Source organism: Dermochelys coriacea, chromosome 1, assembly GCF_009764565.3.
Source record: "Dermochelys coriacea isolate rDerCor1 chromosome 1, rDerCor1.pri.v4, whole genome shotgun sequence".
Classification (NCBI taxonomy): Eukaryota; Metazoa; Chordata; order Testudines; family Dermochelyidae; genus Dermochelys; species Dermochelys coriacea.
Genome location: NC_050068.2, coordinates 199,621,273 through 199,640,761, shown reverse-complemented (window position 1 = coordinate 199,640,761; position 19,489 = coordinate 199,621,273). Strand labels below are relative to the sequence as shown.

The 19,489-nt window shown below is 42.6% G+C and overlaps 1 long non-coding RNA gene across 1 annotated transcript in view; it reads right to left on the bottom strand.

Annotated features, from left to right (window-relative positions):
* The window catches only part of LOC119848099, a 30,317-nt gene extending 11,885 nt beyond the window's left edge, over positions 1 to 18,432 (bottom strand). The window contains exon 1 of the long non-coding RNA XR_005290185.1: positions 18,364 to 18,432. This is a non-coding gene — a long non-coding RNA (uncharacterized LOC119848099). The remainder of the gene's footprint in view (positions 1 to 18,363) is intronic.
* Positions 18,433 to 19,489: the final 1,057 nt, after the last annotated feature.

Here is a 19,489-nt window from a genome sequence, read left to right as displayed (position 1 = left end):
ATGCATCATAGGAGATGTAGCTGGGGAAAGAGGGAACACCCATCTCAAAGAAGAATGGGGATTTGAAGCAACTGAACTGCAACTCCCATAAGGCGCAGCATGGCATTTCCAAATTGAATTTGTGTGTTTGGGGCTGAGATTTTGGGGGTTTTGGCTATAACTTTGATTTTGGAGTGTGTGTGGGGGAAGTCCCCCCCACTTTTCATGGAAAATGGAAACACTTTTTTGTTGTCAAAAACAAAACCATCTTCCAGAAAAGTTTTGACTGGCCCCACTCCCTCTACCCGCTTTTTTCACTGGTGCATCCATGCATCAGATCAGGGCTTAGTCCTCATTACATGTGTGAGCAGATATCCATTATTTCATGCTCAGTTTTACAAACTGTTTAATAGAGACTTAAATTTGGTTTATGACTCATTTCTCATTGGAGCCTCTGATAAAAGGTTTTGTAGCTAGTCTCAGATGCAGCAGGGTGAAGGTGCTCTGTGGAGGCCTTTTAACTAAGAACTCCTTTGCGTTTGTAATTGCTCAATGTTTAGCTTAAGATTTTTGTGCAGTGGTGCACTGCATCTTATCACGGTTACGCATTTTCTTGCATCTATAGTTTGTGTAAGACCCACTCCAGCAGAAGTGCGTAAAGCATGTACAGGAGTGGAATGGCTGTACTTGCATCAGGTAGCTTGTCGACAACACTATAAAATACCTGGTAACATTTTATCTAAGGTGAGTTGAATGTGTGTGAATGTTATATAAATTATGGGCAGCATGTGCAGTGAGTCTTCAGTGAAGGATACATTAGTCATTAGTCATTACATACAGAGTCATTTTCTGTTGCTTACAACTTTTCAGTCTTACATATATTTTCACCAGAGTGAAAAATAGCAGCTATACTTGAAATACCATAAGACTCTATAGTACTGCTACATTCCTGGCTAGAGATTTAAAGTCATGTTCTCCTTGTAGTGCCAATCTAGTTCCGATTGCCAAACACCCTTCAAGAAAGCAGAAATATGTCCCCTTTACTAGAATGTGAAATAAATCTTCCCCACTGGCCAAAGACTAAATCTGAGAGCCCTTGTTCCATTAGTTGTGACCTTAATCTCAGTGTTAATTCAAATGGTTGCATCTAATTTTAATAGAGATCTTGGTGTTGGGCATTTACTTCTTTCCACTCTGGATATGACATGACTTATCACTAATGTTGTTAGTTCTTGGTTCACAGCCCCCTGGAGGGGATATAACCTAGGACAGGTTATATGAAGGATCAGGTGGGCTCCAGGGTACTGCCTGCTTTGGCCAGAGTTGCTCCAGGACACCAGAGCTGTGCTAGAGTACTTGGGACTACTGTTACCGTCTCTAACAAGACAGGCCACCTGGAGGAAAAAAAACAAGACCATCCTCTAAGATCACACCAGATGGGAGGTCACTGTCCAAACCCACTGCTCTCAGCCCTGCCCCTCCTTCCCAGCTAAGTAATACCTGAACCTGTACTTGTAGGTGCAGGAAATCCCCTCAGGGGAGTAGCAGTGTTTATTCTGGCAGGATCCAGCTCCTGTGTTCTACATCCCAGAGTCCTGACATCAGATTTTCTTTAACTGACGCTGAAGGGCGAGGCCTGGCTTGGACACAATACACTGGAGAGTTGAGGTCATCACCATTGTACCACATACTGAGAATCCCACCTGCTCTGGTCTACTGCTGACCCATGTGTTCTCTACATTTCAGTTGATCTCACAATTTGGGTTTAAGGAAAGGGGAAGGAGGAGGGAATGGACCAACTCCCTTCTCCTCCTCTCCCAGGGCTAGGAGGCTCAGCTCCTCCCCATCACTGCCTGGTGAAGCGAGGACTCACCAGGCAGGGAAATCGGAGGAGGGAGCAGCAGGAGGAGCTGGAGTCCAGCTGGGGAGATCCTGGGGCTCCCAGCATTTTCTGCCCATGGGTAGAACAGGAACAGTGGCAGATGGGGTAGAAGAGATGCCCAGCTGGGCGTCCCCTGTTCACCTCCTCTCCTCACTCAGCTGGATCCGCTAGTTGGGAGGTGTTAGGGGGCTTATTCCTTCACCCACTCACTTCCCTGGTCCTTCTTGCATGACCAGAGAGCAACAATACCTGAAGTCCAAAGATGCAAACAATTTGATGTTTATTGGGGTGAACTTACAGCAAGCAATGATTCCAGTTTCCTTCCTTCGTGTCCCCCTTCCCAGCTCTGACACCAGAGCCTTACCTGTGTCCCTGTTCCCATTCTGCCCCCCCATAGCAACACGATTCCAATTTCCCCACCCCCATTCCCTGTTCCATTCCCCCCTCCCACTTCCTGATTGACTGCAGACTATATAGTAAAACTTGAGTTCTGCTTAGCTATACCTTAACCAATCATTTTCCTGAAATTTAACTAACCAATACTAACATAACATAACATGATTTAACTAATTAGTTTACACCCAGCAAAATTAATTACACAGCAGACAAACAATCACAGAACCAGACAAAGTCTATGCAAACAAATAGCAAAGTAGGAACTATAATGACAAAACACAGAAGTGAGGATTTCACAACTACATCTATAAAGACATAAGGGTTTCCCAGCTGTACCTATTGATAAGCGAGTTCTTACTGAACAGAAAGAAAAGGAGTACTGGTGGCACCTTAGAGACTAACAAATTTAAATTTGTTAGTCTCTAAGGTGCCACCAGTACTCCTTTTCTTTTTGCGAATACAGACTAACACGGCTGCTACTCTGAAACTTACTGAACAGAAAACTATCAAACTAAACTTCCTTTTATATCCTTTAGGCTCTTCCCTTTCTCTGGAGGTGATGGATCAGATCACCTTTCTAACAGCTCCGGATTGCCTTATTTCAATGTGACTAGTTTCGAATGCGAGGATGTGACTGGTGGCTTCCCAGTTTATGGCTGCCTCTGCTGCTTAGCCAAAGATTTTAGCCTAAGAACAGGGCCTCAGACTGTCAGTGAGAAAAGGCCTTATACAGTCAGACAGTGATTTTGATTTTTTTATACCTCTAGAACTAGCTAAGTGATAAGAATACACCTAAATTCTTAGAGTATAGGCCTTTACAGACAGGACTGAATATCTATATCCTAACAGGAGAGGAAGAGGGAAAGACCCCTGACTGCCTTCCCTGACTGGCAGGGGAAAGGGGATTAAGAGGATGCATCCCTTCCCCCCCCCCCCAATATCTCCTTCTTGCTCTGAGCAGGCCGATAATCCCTAACAGACTGTGGTGAGCTTTCTGAATTTAAAGTACAAGCAAAGTATATATGGTGTGTGTGTAATCCCCAGGGCCCCCCATTGGTACTGGCTTTTACATCAGTGCAGATTCTCCATCCCAGTAGAAAGTCGGAAACTAACACCAGGGAGGTGCCTTTCAGGGCTACACACACACACACACACACACACACACACACAGTTGCTGGGCCTACCTGGGGACATAACCCCCACTTCTTGTTCCCATTCTCCTTTTCTTATTGCATCCCATCAATGCAAGATGACAGTGCCACATCATCACCTCACTTGCCAAAGCCTGCGATGACAGCCTCCAAATCTGCTGAGCTTCCCCACCTATCATAACCTACTTTAATCATTGTTTGGGGGGGGGGGGGGAAGGAAGGGATGAAATGAACCAGGCACCTGTGTGTCCCAAACAGAGACAGGAACCTGGCAACAAGACAACGTGTCTGGGGGAAATGAAGACCAGATGGAAGGGAACACATGCAGAGGAGCAAGGGGGAGAGAGGAACAGAAGAGGAAAAAAGTGAAAAGGGAGAGAATCAGACAGATTCTTGACCCCAACTCTGCATGGTGACTCAACACCATAAAGCAGGGAGGAAGCCACCTTAAGGGGGCAGCCAAGGATTCCCAATGGGGAATTCTTGGGTGGTGTAGAACTCTATGCCACTTGCTCCTCCTGCTGACTAGGGCCAAGAACTGAGGGCTTCCCAGGGTGCAGAGGGCACAGCAGAGAATGCTAGGAGTGTGTCTGCACTTCAGGGTGGAGCTGTCCTTCCCATCTTGGAGACGTACTCACACTAGCTCTGATCAAGTTAGCATGCCAGAAACGGAGAGTAGCTGAAGTGGCTGGAGGGGCTAGCCGTTTTGAGTACATACCTGTCCCAGATGGTAGGTACATACTTGGGGAGCCCAGCCACTCCCACCATTCATGCTGCCACCGCTACATTGCTATTTTTGGCACACTAGCTTGATCAGTGCTTATGTGGGTATGTCTCCTTGAGCTGGAATTTACACCTCTATCAAAGCTGGCCTCCAGCCAGTGCAGCTGTCTATGCTGGATGCAGCAGTCTCACAGTTTAGAGCAGCTCCTCTTTAAATTATACTATGGTTGATTTTTCGCTCTCTGTCAGGCTCAGTTTTGGAAGAATGGAAAGGTGGCTTAGAGCCACCTTCCCCCACCCTGCCCTTCCCCACTGAACTTGACAGCTGAAAATCTGCACCAGGAGGATGAATATTTTCCAAAGGGACAAAAGCACTTGGGGAATAAACCACACTTACAACTGTAACAGATGTTTACAGGGAAAACTATTAGGGAACCACTCAATTTGTAACAGGGATATTGCATGACCACAAATGAGAAAATGATTGGGCCATTGTGAAAGGAGGGGTCTCTGTGACAATCTTTGTTAGATTTGGGCCATACCATGAATGGTTTTGAGACTCTGCTCAAGAATACAGGTGTGATGAGATCAGCCTCTATCAATAATTCTGGCTGAAAAATTAATGAGTTGTAATGGTGCCCATTTTAGGGAGGATATATGCATGTCCATGATCAAACCATCAGCACTTCATAAACCTGCGCTGAGTGTCACTTTATAATGGAATTGTTCATGCAAAACCCTGCTAGACTTTGCATTGGAAACATGTTCCTATGGATAGAATAATTACAATTCAGCTTGCAAATGCATGTATCTGGATGATCTTGCAGAAGAGAGCACACTTGGCTCAGTATACTTGGAGGGGGATACGTGCGAGTTTATCTGTTTTAGATGTCCATAAAACTGTCCTCAATGAAAGTCCTTTTGATGTTTCAATGACCTCTTGTGATAATTACAACCTTACAGTTGACCAGTAAGTAAAGCCAGTAGCCCAAGAGCTCTCCCAGAACTCTGGGCAGCCTCGCCTCCAATTTCTGGTCCCACAGCTCAAGTCTCAATAATTAACTTCCTTCAAGTACTGTACAACCAACAGTTGGCCTCAAATACTGCATGTAAATGTTCCAACTAAACCATAAAGCTCCACAGGTGGTGATAGCATGGGCTGTGTAAGAATTAGCAAGGGGGCAAACAGAGGAACAAAGAAATCAGATGGTGTGTGCAGAGGAGCAAGGAACCAGGCAGCTGGGTAATGTGAGCAGGGGAAAAGGGAACCATGTGCAGGGGAGCAGAGGGACAGAGTCAGACTAAATGAGAGGGAAGGTGAAACCAAGAGGAAATGGTGTCATTGGGAGAGGATGGTCATGTGGTTAAGGCTTTGGCTAGGGCCTCAGGAGCAAGGGCCTCATTTGCTATGTGACAAGGAAGGCAGTTATCCCCCTCAGACCTTTGTCCCTCCCCTGACTTTTCCAGAGGGCTGTATGACTTTACAGGATCCATTATAATCACAATGTTCTGTAGGGTGACACATCTTTGCCCACCCTTGCACCGAATTTTTCTGAAATGACACCCTGGCTTGGGATACAGGTATTCTCTTCTACTACAAAGATCTTGGGTGACCTTGGGCAAATCACTCAACCTCTTTAAGGCTATAAAATGGGGATAATGTTTCACTGAAGGGGTGTTGTGAGGACACATTCAGGAATATTCATGAGGTGCTTAGATACAAGTGTGACAAGGGCCATCTAAGGGCCTAGAGAGTTTAACAATAAGAACTAGGGCCATAGATTAATTTCAGTTAATGCTTGCGATTAACTCAAAAAAATTAATTGCGATTAATTGCAGTTTTAGTTGCACTGTTAAACAATAGAATACCAATAGAAATGTATTAAATATTTTGGATGTTTTTCTACATTTTCATATACATTTTATTCTGTGTTGTAATTGAAATCAAAGTGTATATTTTGATTACAAATATTTGCACTGCAAAAATGAAACAAAAAGATAGTATTTTTCAATTCACCTCATACAAGTAGTGGAGTGCACTCAGTCATGAAAGTGCAACTTACAAATGTAGATTTTGTTTCATAACTGCACTCAAAAACAAAATCTAAAATTTTAGAGCCTGCAAGTCCACTCAGTTCTACTTCTTGTTCAGTCAGTTGCTCAGACAAACAAGTTTGTTTATGTTTGCAGGAGTTAATGCTGCCTGCTTCTTGTTTACAAGATCACCTGAAAGTGAGAACAAACATTCTCATGGCATTGCAAGGTATTTACATGCCAGATATGCTAAACATTCATATGCTCCTTCATGCTTCAGCCACCATTCCAGAGGACATGCTTCCATGCTGATGCTTGTTAAAAAAAATAATGCATTAATTAAATTTGTGCCTGAACTCCTTGGGGGAGAACTGTATGTTCCCTGCTGTTTTACCTGCATTCTGCCATATATTTCATGTTATAGCAGTCTTGGATGATAACCCAGCACATGGTCTTCATTTTAAGAAGACTTTCACTGCAGATTTGACAAAACGCAAAGAAGGTACCAATGTGAGATTTCTAAAGATAGCTACAGCACTCAACCCAAGGTTTAAGAATGTGAAGTGCAGTCCAAAATCTGAGAAGGATGATGTGTGGAGCATGCTTCCAGAAGTCTTAAAAGAGCAACATTCTGACGCAGAAACTACAGAACCTGAACCACCAAAAAAGAAAAGTCAGCCTTCTGCTGGCATCTGATTCAGATAATGAAAATGAACATGCATCAGTCCACACTGCTTTGGATTGTTATTGAGCAGAACCCATCATCAACATGGATGCATGTCCCCTGGAATGGTGGTTGAAGCATGAAGGGCCATACGAATATTTAACTCATCTGGCACGTAAATATCTTGCGACGCTGGCTACAACAGTGCCATGAGAATGCCTGTTCTCACTTTCAGGTGACGTTGTAAACAAGAAGCAGGCAGCATTAACTCCTGCAAACATAAACAAACTTGTTTGTCTGAGCAACTGACTGAACAAGAAGTAGAACTGAGTGGACTTGCAGGCTCTAAAATTTTAGATTGTTTTATTTTTGAATGCAGGTTTTTTGTGCATAATTCTATATTTGTAAGTTCAACTTTCATGATAAAGAGATTGCACTATAGTATTTGTATTGGGTGAATTGAAAAATATTTGTTTATACAGTGCAAATGTGTAATCAAAAATATAAAGTGAGCACTGTACACTTTGTATTCTGTGTTGTAATTGAAATCAATATATTTGAAAATGTAGAAAATATCCAAAATATTTAAATAAATGGTATTATTGTTTAACAGTGCAATTAATTGCACAATTAATCACCATTAATTTTTTTAATTGCTTGACAGCCCTAATAAGAACCAGACTCAACTTACGTCCTGGGTAGACAGACACTAATGTATATAGGACTTAACTCCGTTCTAACTCACTCACCTGTAAAGGGTGTGTAAGCCTGTCACCCTCTAGTGGCTGGCCCATATAAAGTATATGCAGTGGCTGCTACATTAGAGGGCTCTCAAATGGTAGAGGCTAGTGCTGAAGGTCTCAGATTCTACCCCACAGCTCTTCAGTGGGATGAGTTTGATGCTTTTCCTCTCACCAGCAGCAATAAATGCAGCTTATGAGAGCTATTGAAATGAGACCAATTCATCCCTTCCCCAACACCTGGTCATTCTGTGAATCATTCCCCAAGGCTTGTTCTACACACAAGAGTTGCACTGGCTAAGCTAAGGGGGTGAATTTAAACTAGTGCAACTTTGGGTATGGACACTCAAACTGATTTAAACCTGGCTTATATTGCTGTAAGTTTACAGGTGCAAGCTAAATGGATAGGACCTGTTTTGAACCAAAATAGGAGTGCCCATGCAGGGATTTGTACCTGTTTAACTTAAATCAGGATTTAAGCTGATTTAAATTAAACTAGTGTAGACATTCAGTGTGTAGACGTGCTCTAAATCCTCTACTGAGATCTACATTAATGTGCTTTGAGCCAGCGACCAGGTAACTGCTCTGGGTTAAGGATGGGGAAGCATTTTCTCCCGCAGCCAATTTTACATGCGCCTTTATTTTATAGATTGTCTCTTGTATTTTTAGAAGTGGATGTTGCCAAGGCAACTGAGCTAGCTGAACATTTTGTTTCCCTGAGAACAATACGTGTTTAAATATTCAGGCAATTTTCCATTGTTCAGAGGAACAGCAAGATCAGGCAGATTATGCAGACCAGATGAGGGAAGTTTAGGTTGGCTCTTTTAGTGTATTTTAAAAAATACTCTGTGTGCTGACAGCTGTTCAACAGCTCTCTCCAATGAGGAGAAATATATAGCAGAGGTGTAGCAATTCCTTTAGAAGAGGAATTAGAATGTTTGGTTTTGCTCCCCGCTGTCGCATGTTTCTGCAATAAATAGCTCATTTCAAAGCTAGCTAGTGTGGACCTTTTATTTACAAGTGGCTGGGCCTTATTCACCCTTATGCAGTTCACTCCTGGGCAAAGGGTTCGCAAAAGGCTGCTTAAGCACTATAGGTGCAAAGTTAAATAATCCTCTCATACAGGTTAGCAATGGAGAATAAAAGACTACTTGATCTATTAAGTCCATACCTCTGCAAACTTGAGAGAGTGGATGCTTTGGGTGAGATCAGTGGATAGGGAGCCAAAACATCTTGAGTTCCAAGCCTGGTTTTGATATTAGCATATCAAAGAGGCACTGAGCTTCTTTGCCTCGGTTTCCCCATTTGTAACTTGGGGGTAGATAATATGTCATAAGGCTGCTATGACACTTAGCTAGTTAATGTCTGCAAAGCAATTTGAAGAGCTGTGCCAAGTCTCAAGAAAGAACAAATGGAGAAATGAATTAAGGCGATAAAAGGGAAAAAATATCTTCAGCACATGAGATTGGAAAAGTTGTAGAGTGCGAATGAAGTGGAGACAGAGGAAGGGTGATGGTCAGAGATACAGACAAAAAAGGGCTCACACAAACAGGGGCCAGATTGTGAACCAGCAGGGAGGAGACAAGGTTGGTGATAGATCAGTGGAGGGTGCAGTGATGGAAGTGGCGAGAGTAGGACAGTGGATATGAATATGCAACTGTCTATCGTCCAATAGTGCTCTCTGGATAGGAAAATACACGATTTGTTAGCGTTCAATGGTGATTTTTAAACTAACCAAATTGGAAACAGAACTTTAATTTCCTCTGTTTTAATTTCTTTGATTGTCTGTCCTGTTTACATGTGTGTTCTTCTCTCACTCTCCTTGAGATTTGAGGCACTTTAGATTGAGTTGGTATATTTCACTCTAACATCTAATTAATGCAAAAATGCCCGTGCTGCACAAATAGCAAAAACAAGGCCACCTAATTTATCTAGGCCAGGGCCATGCATACCAGACAGCCACAAATGTAGTAGGTAAGCCAAAAATAGTGGCTTGAAAAGTCAGTGAATTAACCCTTTGAAAACTGGTCAGTCCCCAGTAGAGATGGGGGCACAGGGCAAAGCCCTGGTTTTGAGAGCCCCTGAATTCTGAAGTGGGCAAAATCTGAATCAATTTCTATGCCTTGGTCCCATCTCTATTTCCCAGGGCACAAGTTATCCATGGGGTCATAATTTTGGGGGTCTGGGGGCGTTTCCTGTAGCTGCAAAAGAGGGAAATTCCTGTTTGGAGTGATTTCCAAATTGCTGCACCTTGCCAGTACTGGAAAGCCTCACTAGTCCCCTGGAATGCACTTCCCACAGGACTGCCCCAACTCCTCACTACAGATGCCCGACCTTGCTTTAGGACTGGGATGGTGGAACAACAGGGATCACATGTGTGTAGGGCTTGGTGAGAGAATAGGTTGGAGGCTGGAGCAGGAGGATTGTGGGGAAACTGAGGAAACTAGCAGAGGGAATGGTAGTTTTGAGTGGGGGTCCTGGGAGATGAATGGAGGAAAGCAGCACTTGAACTACAACTCCCATGAGGCACCATGGTGGTATGTCCACATGGACATTTTTGGTTTTTTGTGGAGAGGGCAGAAAAGGATAGGGTCAGTGATTGGGGAAGGGGCCAGAGGGCTGACATGGGGGTTTTGGGGTGGGAAGGGGGAATAGAGAGATGAACTGATAAAACTTATCCTCAGTGCTACTTATTCTGTGTGTTATGAGATAAGAAGGTGCCTGTGTCATCAGCATGGAATCTCTTCAAATATCAGTGTCTCTGCTCCTGCCAGGTGGCATCTATGAATTATTCAGCCATTCAACTCAACAAAGTGTGTCTAAACAGAGAGGGTTGTGCCAAATGCCAACAATGCCTAGAGGGGATTATTTTAATTTAAAAAAAGATGATGTCTTGTGACAAGAATCAACTCCCCCCACCAGACTCCCTTTGGAAGAAAAAAGGAGAAGGTCCCACAATGAGAAATGTTAGATCAAAGGGCAATTTCCTTATAGCACCAGCTGATCAAACTACCTTAAACTGATCGAACTGTAATAATAGTGGGGAGTTCACTGAGGCAGTGGTATGGTCTAGTGATTCATATACACAACTGGGCCTCCATTGGGTTCTAGTCCTGGCTCTGCTGTGGTATTTGGGCAACTCTTCCATGCTCTGTACCTCAGTTTCCTCATCTGTAAAATGAGGATGGTTGATACTTCTTAACTTCGTACAGTGCTTTGAGAAAGTCTCAGGTTGTAAATGTTTTTTCAGGGGACCTCTTAGTTTGTACAGTACTGAACACAAAAGGGTCCTAATCTTGGGGATGGTGGGGGTGCTAAATTAAACTGCAATATAAAGTTAAACAGAGTGGATGAAAAACCCTACGCACATATTATGAATCTATTGCCAATATTGTTTGTTAGTGCCTTTGTGTGTTTAAGGTTTGAGTAATTTAGAGATTAAAATTTTATTCATGTTAATTCCTTTATATTAATCTTGGGTGGGTTATCTAATGACCTAGGAAGATTCCCTCCCCACACCTGAGATCTCTGACCAGGACTTTCAAACTGAAAAAGGGGCCTCCATTACAGAATCCATGCCAGGTTTTTCCCTGGGCCTAGTGCCAGCTGGGATGAGATTTTTGAGGGCTTAGTCATCTGTGCGGATGGGTTGGACATATCCAGTAAAACTCACCATTTCTTTGATTCTGAGTTTTAATGCCTTGGTGCCTGTAACTAGGCTTGGCAGCATTAGATTTTTATCAATAAATGTCAATAAACCTCAATTTCACTGTACAAACAAACTAATGAAAAAATATTTTCATCAGTAATTGAAATTTTCAGATAAGCAAAGAAAGAAAAATGCTACTTGAGAACTTAGTTTAAGGATATTTACTTTGTCTATTGTTATGCAATGCTGACAATTAATGGTTAAAGTTTTAACTTTTTGAATCTCAGTGTCTACTGTCATTAAATTATTGTCTGAACTCTCCCCCCACCCCCCACAATTTGTTGCAAGTATAAAAATGTAAGTCAATAATTGGAAAAAACATGTGAACCCACATGTTTGCTAGGCAGAACCCTAATGAGTTCAATAATTACTATGTGCTGGATTGCTCTGCTCTGGTGCTTTACCAGCTCCAAGCAATGAAAGCCATTATACCAGTATAATTGTGTCCACACTCGGGGTTGTACCGCTTTAGTTATACTGCTTTTAAACCAGTATAGTTAAAGTGAAAGAAAAGCTGTATGTATACTAGTCCTTAGGTGCTTTTAAAAATTTTACCCTGTGACATTTCCAGTCAGAACTACATCTGACTTTTGACTGTGGTGACTAATGCCAACATTTTCAAACTTGGCTGCTTGAAGTGCACTTCGATCCATATTTAGACATGCAAATAAATGGCCTGATTTTCAGAGGGGCTGAACACCTGCTTTCACCCATGAAGTCAAAGACTCCCCATAACTACTGAAGTTTAATTATATTGAAACAGGTGAATCATTATTGAAGTCAATAGAATCTACAGCTGTTCAGCACCTCTAAAAACCAGACCACTTATTGAACTGACATGAATTGGGGCCTATGTGTTGGCTTTTTTCTTTAACTTTCAGTGGTACAAAAAAAAAAAAAAAAAAAGAATGTGGTATCAGTATTTTATTGTTGAATGCTGTCTTCTGTGTGACTGGTGAATTGCAGATCAATACTCCTGTGTTATCTGCAGAGTGATTACCACCTTATTTGGGAAAACTACTGATCATATATTTATTTATACAATAATGCAGTGTAAAATATACATCCAATATCTGATCTATATTCTAGAGTTGCATTTAGCAAACTGTCTCTGCATCCTCAACTACCTACAGTGGATTTAATAATAATAATTAATAAATACTTAGCTCTTATCTAGTGCTTTTTATTTAAAGTCTCAAAGCACTTTATAACAGAGGGCAGTGTCATTATCCCCATTTTACAGATGGGGAAATGGAGGCACTGGGCATTGAAGTGACTGCCCAAGGTAGGCTAAGGGCAGAGCCCAGGGCACCTCGGTCCCAGGTCCAATGTGCTATCCACTAGGCTGCACTAATGGAGATAAAAAGCCTTACTATACACTTAACATCTGGAAAAGTGATTATAAAACTGGACCTGACCGTTGCTAACATGCATTTTTAATCACAAGTCTAGCATTATTTGGTGTTTTACTTAAAGTCACAGTTCCTGGACTCAGGTGCTTATCTGAGAACTGCAGCTTTCACTAAAAAAAAAAAAACAAACAAACCAAGAAGTGTCTATCCCTTATGGTTGCAGAGGAACTCTTAAAAACATGATCCGAGTGTAACTGGAAAGGCTCAGAATTTAGTTGGCAAATACAAAGACCCCAACATTCAACATATATATATATATATATATATTTAAAGCTCATGTTTTTTAAGCCAGTCTCTTGAGTATTTTGGAGCCTGACTAATAATCTTTGAATGTTTCAGGTTGGCAACACTGCAGCCCTTGACACTCAATCTGTTCCCTGTATCCATTCCAATTGGAATTGGGGCTTCAGTGATTTAGGACTGTTTGCAATAGAAAGTTTCTGCTGCTTTAAGGTTATTAGTATAATGTACTGTGGAGGCAGTTCTATCAGTATAACCTATTCTAGTTCAGGAGACAAAACAAGCCATACCAGTCTGAGTCACCTATATACCAATATAACAGTGTACACAAACACTTTTACCAATATAACTATGTTGACAAAAAAATATGCATCCTACCAACATAGGTGTGATCAGAGATGTGACTGCAGCACAGGTAGATGTAACTGAGCAAGCACTGATGTAGTGAGAATAGCAGCAGCAATGAAGCTACGGTAGCACAGGCTGTACAAGCCTGCACAGGACTATATATGTGAGAGTGACTGGCCCATGCTGTGACAGCTTCATTGCTATGGTTATTTGAATTAGTTAGATCAAAGCTAGCTGGGGTAAGTCTCCACTTTCTGCAGTCACACCTCTGATTGTAGTGTAGATAGATCCTCTTATGCCAGTAAAACATCTCATATGCAGACTGCATATATGTCACATCCAACTCCATCTGCAATCAATCTTAAAACTTCCATTGACTACAGTGGTTCTGGATCTGACTTCAATGGGATTACAGAAGTGCTTAAAGCTAAGCACATGCTAAAGTACTTTGCTAAATTGGGAGCTAAAATAGGTATTTATTTCTCTTTACAAAAAAGACAGCCCTGCAGAACCAAGAGAGCTCTTGGAGAAGCAGGTGGAGACTTTTCTTGCTCATGCATCACCAACAGACTATCGTATGTTCTGTATTGTTGATGATGGCTAGAGCAAGTCAAACATATATTTTTCCATTGAAGGTTTGGTTTGGTTTTTTTTGGTACTGAAAATGTCTCAATGAAAATTTTTATGAAAAGTGTTCATGTCAATCAACATTTTTTGTTTCAGTGGGGGAAAACCCCCCTGTTCTCTCCCCATTTTCACTTTTCCTCTCCTTTTTCTTATGGAAAAGAGGCGTTTTTTTTTTAAAAAGTGCAAGTGTTTTTATTTCTGCTAAAATGAAATTTAAAGTTCAAATTTCAAAAAATTCCCTTTTGATTTTTATGTCACTGAAAATTTCAAACAAAATAAAATATATTTAGAAATTTTTCATGAAAGATTCTACTTCTCTTTTTTCTGTCAGCTCTGATGTTGACTTTTGATCAGGAAAGAACGCAGAATTGATTTTGCAGGGCTGTCAGCAGGGAAAAAAAAATCATTTCAGTTTACAAGTAAAAACACACATTGATTTGAATTCAGGAGAAGACAATCAATACAGAATTTCCTCTTGTGGCTTTTTTTTTTTTTTTTTTTTTTTTTTTTTTTACAGGCACTTTTCAGAATCCAGCAACCCTCTTAAAATAGCTGCTTGCCAGGAGTTACCCTTCGGACAGTGGGATTGGATTCTGAACCCCTTTGATTCAGTCCTGTTCTATTTTACACCCTTGCCTTCCAATGCCTGTCCTCAAGAAGGGCTTGGAGAGAAAATGAAAAGGCCAGGTTGAAAATGGATACTTTTGCCAAGCTTGTGGAACAGCTAATTAGATTTTAATTTAATATACTGTTTTGTTTGACTTCTGAAATGTGAAGGTGACAAGCTAAAAATAAAATAAGAACCTAAACTATTGCTGCTAAGGGGACACACTATCAGTGAGTTAAAGCTACAAATGGAGGATATGTTAAAATAAAAGCAAGTATGAATGGAAATTTTTCATGATTTAAACAAAATGCAGGGCTCGATTCTGCTGTCACTAACACCGTTGTACACATTATTGACTTCTGAATGTAGTGTAACTACTTGTATGAGTAAGGGTGTGCAGGATCCAGTCTTTGTATTGATTCATGTGCAGATTGTGTAAAATACCATAGGTGAGAAGGAAAATTATTTTTGTGGTTAAGATACTATGAAAATGTGTTCAGTTCTTGGCTCTGTCACAGATTTACTCTGTGAAATCAAGCAATTCACTTAATCACTATGTATCATTTGTATTGTGGTACCTAGCAGGAGCCCGAGTCATAGACAAGGACCCTTTTTGTGCCTCAGTTCCACATCTGTAACATGAGGAGAAACGTGACAGATGTTGGTCATGTTACTTAATGCAGATATTACTGGCGATAAGTGCAGTATAAGAACGTCTATAGAATAGAACAGGATAATACAACTTCCTTTCTTCCACCTTTTCCTGTCCTGTCAGTAAGTAGGACTGGTCAAAAATTAGCAGTCCAAACTGGTTTTCACCAGAAAACTAGTTTGTCTAAATTAAATTTTTGATGAAAAGTGTTTGCTTTCTGCAGAAAATTTTGATATTTTGTGGAAAAAACTAATTTCTGGCTAAAATACTTTGCTGAAAAATTGATGAAAATGAAGGAGAAAATTTTGTTCAATTTTTCTGCAGGAAAAGCTCCTATATTCTGTCAAGCTCTAATTGTAAGCTCTTCAGGGCAGGGATTGTCTCTTACTCTATGTCCGTGTGACACTTAGCACAGCAAGGCTCTGATCTCAGTTGGGACCTCTAGTTGCTACTGGGATGAAAATAGATGATTTCTAAATACCATGTTAGTCTCTGCACTTCCTTTTAAAGTCTTGGGCTAAATTGAACCCCGAGTTGATTGCAGCACATTTGCCTTTATATTGGCTAACCAGGCTGCAACATCTGTACGATACATACAGGGCTAATGGGGCGGAGCTGGGGGAGGATGCCTTTTCACTAAGGGGCCCCAGACTGGCTTGTGAGAACAGCACTTGCTCTGATTTTCAAAGCAGTAATAATTTTCTCTGCTGGCCCTTGTCAAAATGATAGTTTGGAGCTCAGTTTCCTGTTGTCAGAATCAAATTACTAGAAAGGTCAGAGTCATTAACATGCAGTTTAAAATGAGTGAAAATACCAGTGAGAAACCTGCAAGCTTTCACTGCCACAAAATGCAAACTGGACTGGCAGAATCCATCCTCTGCTTTGTCATGTTTTCAATGCAAGAAGGGTGTCTTCTTACTCAGGGAGAGAAGAACACTGAATGCATGGAGCTCACACACACATGCATAAGGCATGAGGAGACATACTATTCTTATTACATAAGTGCCTACTATGGTGCTGCCCTAATTTGCACCCCATCTGTAAAGGCCTACAGGGTGTTGCAGTACCTGGGACCACCACAAGTGTGGGAATACCTTGGCCAAAACACTCCCCTGCCCCGAACTTGCATGAGGGGCTCCAAGCCTCCAGCCTGGGGTGCATAGAACTGGCTATGCTAGCTCTGCATCCAGTGCAAAAGCCCATTGTGCCAGGATTTTTCTTCATGTCATGATACATGGAATCACAGTCCTCCTTCAAGAAAAAGGAGGACTTGTGGCACCTTAGAGACTAACAAATTTATTCAAGCATAAGCTTTCATGAGCTACAGCTCACTTCATCGGATGCAACACGGCTGCTACTCTGAAACAAGTCCTCCTTCAGTGAGAGATGTAATGAAAGAAAACAACAAACAGGCTTTTACATTGCTTGCATTGCAGCTTTTCCTCCCTTGTTTACCAAGGGTCATTGCTTGCTTGGAACTCTGTACAACACACAGAGCATCTACTGGCTGAATAGTATACGAGTAGTAAATATATCATTACTAGATCTGGTCAGAAAATACTCCCCCTGGAAAATTTGGACTTTTTTTTGTTGTGAAAAATCACCCCCCCCTTCCCCTGCAATTTGGGCTAAAACCCCAAAAGTTCTATTTGGAAGTGCTGCTGTGGTACCTCATGCCCCCATTCTCCTCTATGTGCTGGGCTCCCTGGCTTCACCAGCACAAACTAGCCACAGTGCAACCATGTGTTGCCTCATAATGTTCCTAGCCTTGTATATGACAAGCTCACTGCTTAAACAAGGCAGACATAAAATAATAAGCTCCTCGCTCAAAGCCACAGTAGATTTACTCTGAAATGTGACTCTGCTCAATATTCCCATGTTCAGTTTGTGGCAGAAGGTCCCTAGAAGTGGGGATGCCACTGGATCCTGAACCATGGCCCAGCCCTCGTACGCCTCTTCCCCAGACCCTGCCCCCATGCCGCCCTTCCCCTGAGCCCCTGTCCCCGCACTGGCCCTTCTCCCCAAGCCCTATCCTTGCATTGCCCCTTCTCCCCCATCACGTGCCCTTATGGCTGATAAAAAGTGGGAGGGCTTGGCCCTCTGGCCCCCCATTCCAGCACCCCTGCCTGTGTTTGGTAATGAACCCTAAAAACACTCAGATATTTTATATACAAGCCCTACTCCCATGCGCCACCTCAGAATTTACACCAATAGCTACTATACTCATGAATCCTTGGTTTTTGCAACACAGATCATTTTTGCTTTGCGAGTTCTAGAAAATACGTTCTCTCTAGATCTATTAGGATAGAGGTCAACAAGATGAAACTCAATTAAGATAAGTATTAAGTATACATTTAGGAAGGAAATATCAAATACACAACTACAAAATGGGGAATAACTAGCTAGGTAGTAGTACTGCTGAAAAAGATCTAGAGGTTATAGTGGATCACAAATTGAATATGAGACAACAATTTCATGCCATTGCAAAAAAAAAAAATATATATATATCATTCTGAAGTGTATTTAATACATGTCATATGTCAGACATGGGAGGTAATTGTCCCATTCTACTCAGCACTGGGAAGACTTCAGCTGTAGTACAGGGTTCAATTTTGGGTGCTACAAATTAGGAAAAGTTTAGACAAATTGGGGAGAGTCAAGAGGAGAGCAACAAAAATGATAAAAGGTTTAGAAAACCTGATCACTGAGAAAAGATTAAACAAACTGGGCATATTTAGTCTTGAGAAAAGAAGACTGAGGGGAGACCTGATAAGTCTTCAAATTGGGGCAGAGCTCCAACCTTGTCCCCGTAGGTCCCACGCTTCTAGGCAGTTTATACTAGCCTCAGTGGCTCACTACGACCCTTCACATAGCCCTTCTCTCTCTAGGGCCAGGATTACGGTCTACTGAGCCCTTTTCATCATAAGCTAGCAAGGAGATAGTTGAGAGAACTCCTACAGTCTGTTATCCCTGGGGACTTATTTCAGAACAGTTTAGCCTCCTGTCCTGACAGGGGCCTGTCTTCCCCTCCCAGGAGATGTTTCAGTGGTAACAGGTTTGGGGGGAACTCAAGCTACCCTCTACCCCAGGGACCCTAATGGCAGGAACTGTTGGCAGCTGACCTTTCACTGCCAGAGTTGCTACATTTCCCTGGGCTACTTCCCCACAGCTCTCCCACTTCTCTCTTCTTCACCCTTACCTTAGGGCTTCCTTACTGATGGCTTGAGGGTATCTTCATTAACTAGCCCTTCAGCCATACTTACTCTCCTCAGCCTGACTGGAGTGAGCCCTTTTATAATATCAGAAGGGCCTTAATTAGACTCAGATATTCACATTAACTTAATGGCCTCACCTGACTCTTTGCAGGTTAATTGGAATTAGGTGTTCTCAATAGCCCAGAGCAGCCCCTGCCCTGGTCAGTCAGGGAACAGAAAACTGCTAATCCAGCGACCAGTAGCTCTGTCTCTAACTCTTCTCTTATAGTCCTCTGGCTTGGAGGAAGATGGGCAGTTGCTGGGGGCTGCTGTTTGGCCTTTGCTCCTGCTCCTGCTAGTGCCCTGGGCTAGATCCTCCCTTCTCTCCTACCTAGTTGCTGGACCCAACCCTCCCCTCTGGTTGCTGCTGCAGCCTGGGGGAGCTGCTATCCCACTCCCCAGAGGAGGGGAGTAAGGGGCCGCAGTCCCAGCTGTTACTGCTGTGAACATCATCAGCAGAGAGGGGTCCTTCCTACCTGGCCACCAGACTGCCTGCTGTTGCTGCCTGCTGGAGCCTCAAGGAGGATGAAGAAGAGGATTGTCTGCTGCTAGGGGAGCCTGCAGAGGCTCTGAAGACCACTGTGGAGGGGGCCTCCAAAACTGAGTAACTTTTGAACTGTGCTTTTGTGGTGGGGGTCTTGACTGTGTTTGTGGGGAGACAGGGGGTGTGACATAGAGCCTGGTCCATCTGTGTCTCATCTTCCCCCTCCACAACCCCCACTGACCACTTACCATCTGCCTCATTTCCTGCCTCAAGGACTCAGCTGCTCGCCTGGCTAGCCATGCCCATTTGCCACCAGTTGGGCCTGAAGCTAAAAGTCAGTTTATGCTCGCTGCTGCAAGTGTATGTGCCCCCCTCCTTGGACTGTTTCCTCCCTCTTCCCCCCCACCACGCTGCAGCAGTCTCCCCCTCTCCCCTTGGAGCCCTTTGCTTTCCCCTCCTTCTTTTTTTTTTTTTTTTTTTTTTTTTTTGCCCCAGCCCCTCAGCAGCTTCATTTTGTTTGCCTGCCCCATCCTTTTCCCTCTGCAGTTTTTGTTTACCCCAGCCTCTGTAGCTAGCCCCTTGGTTTC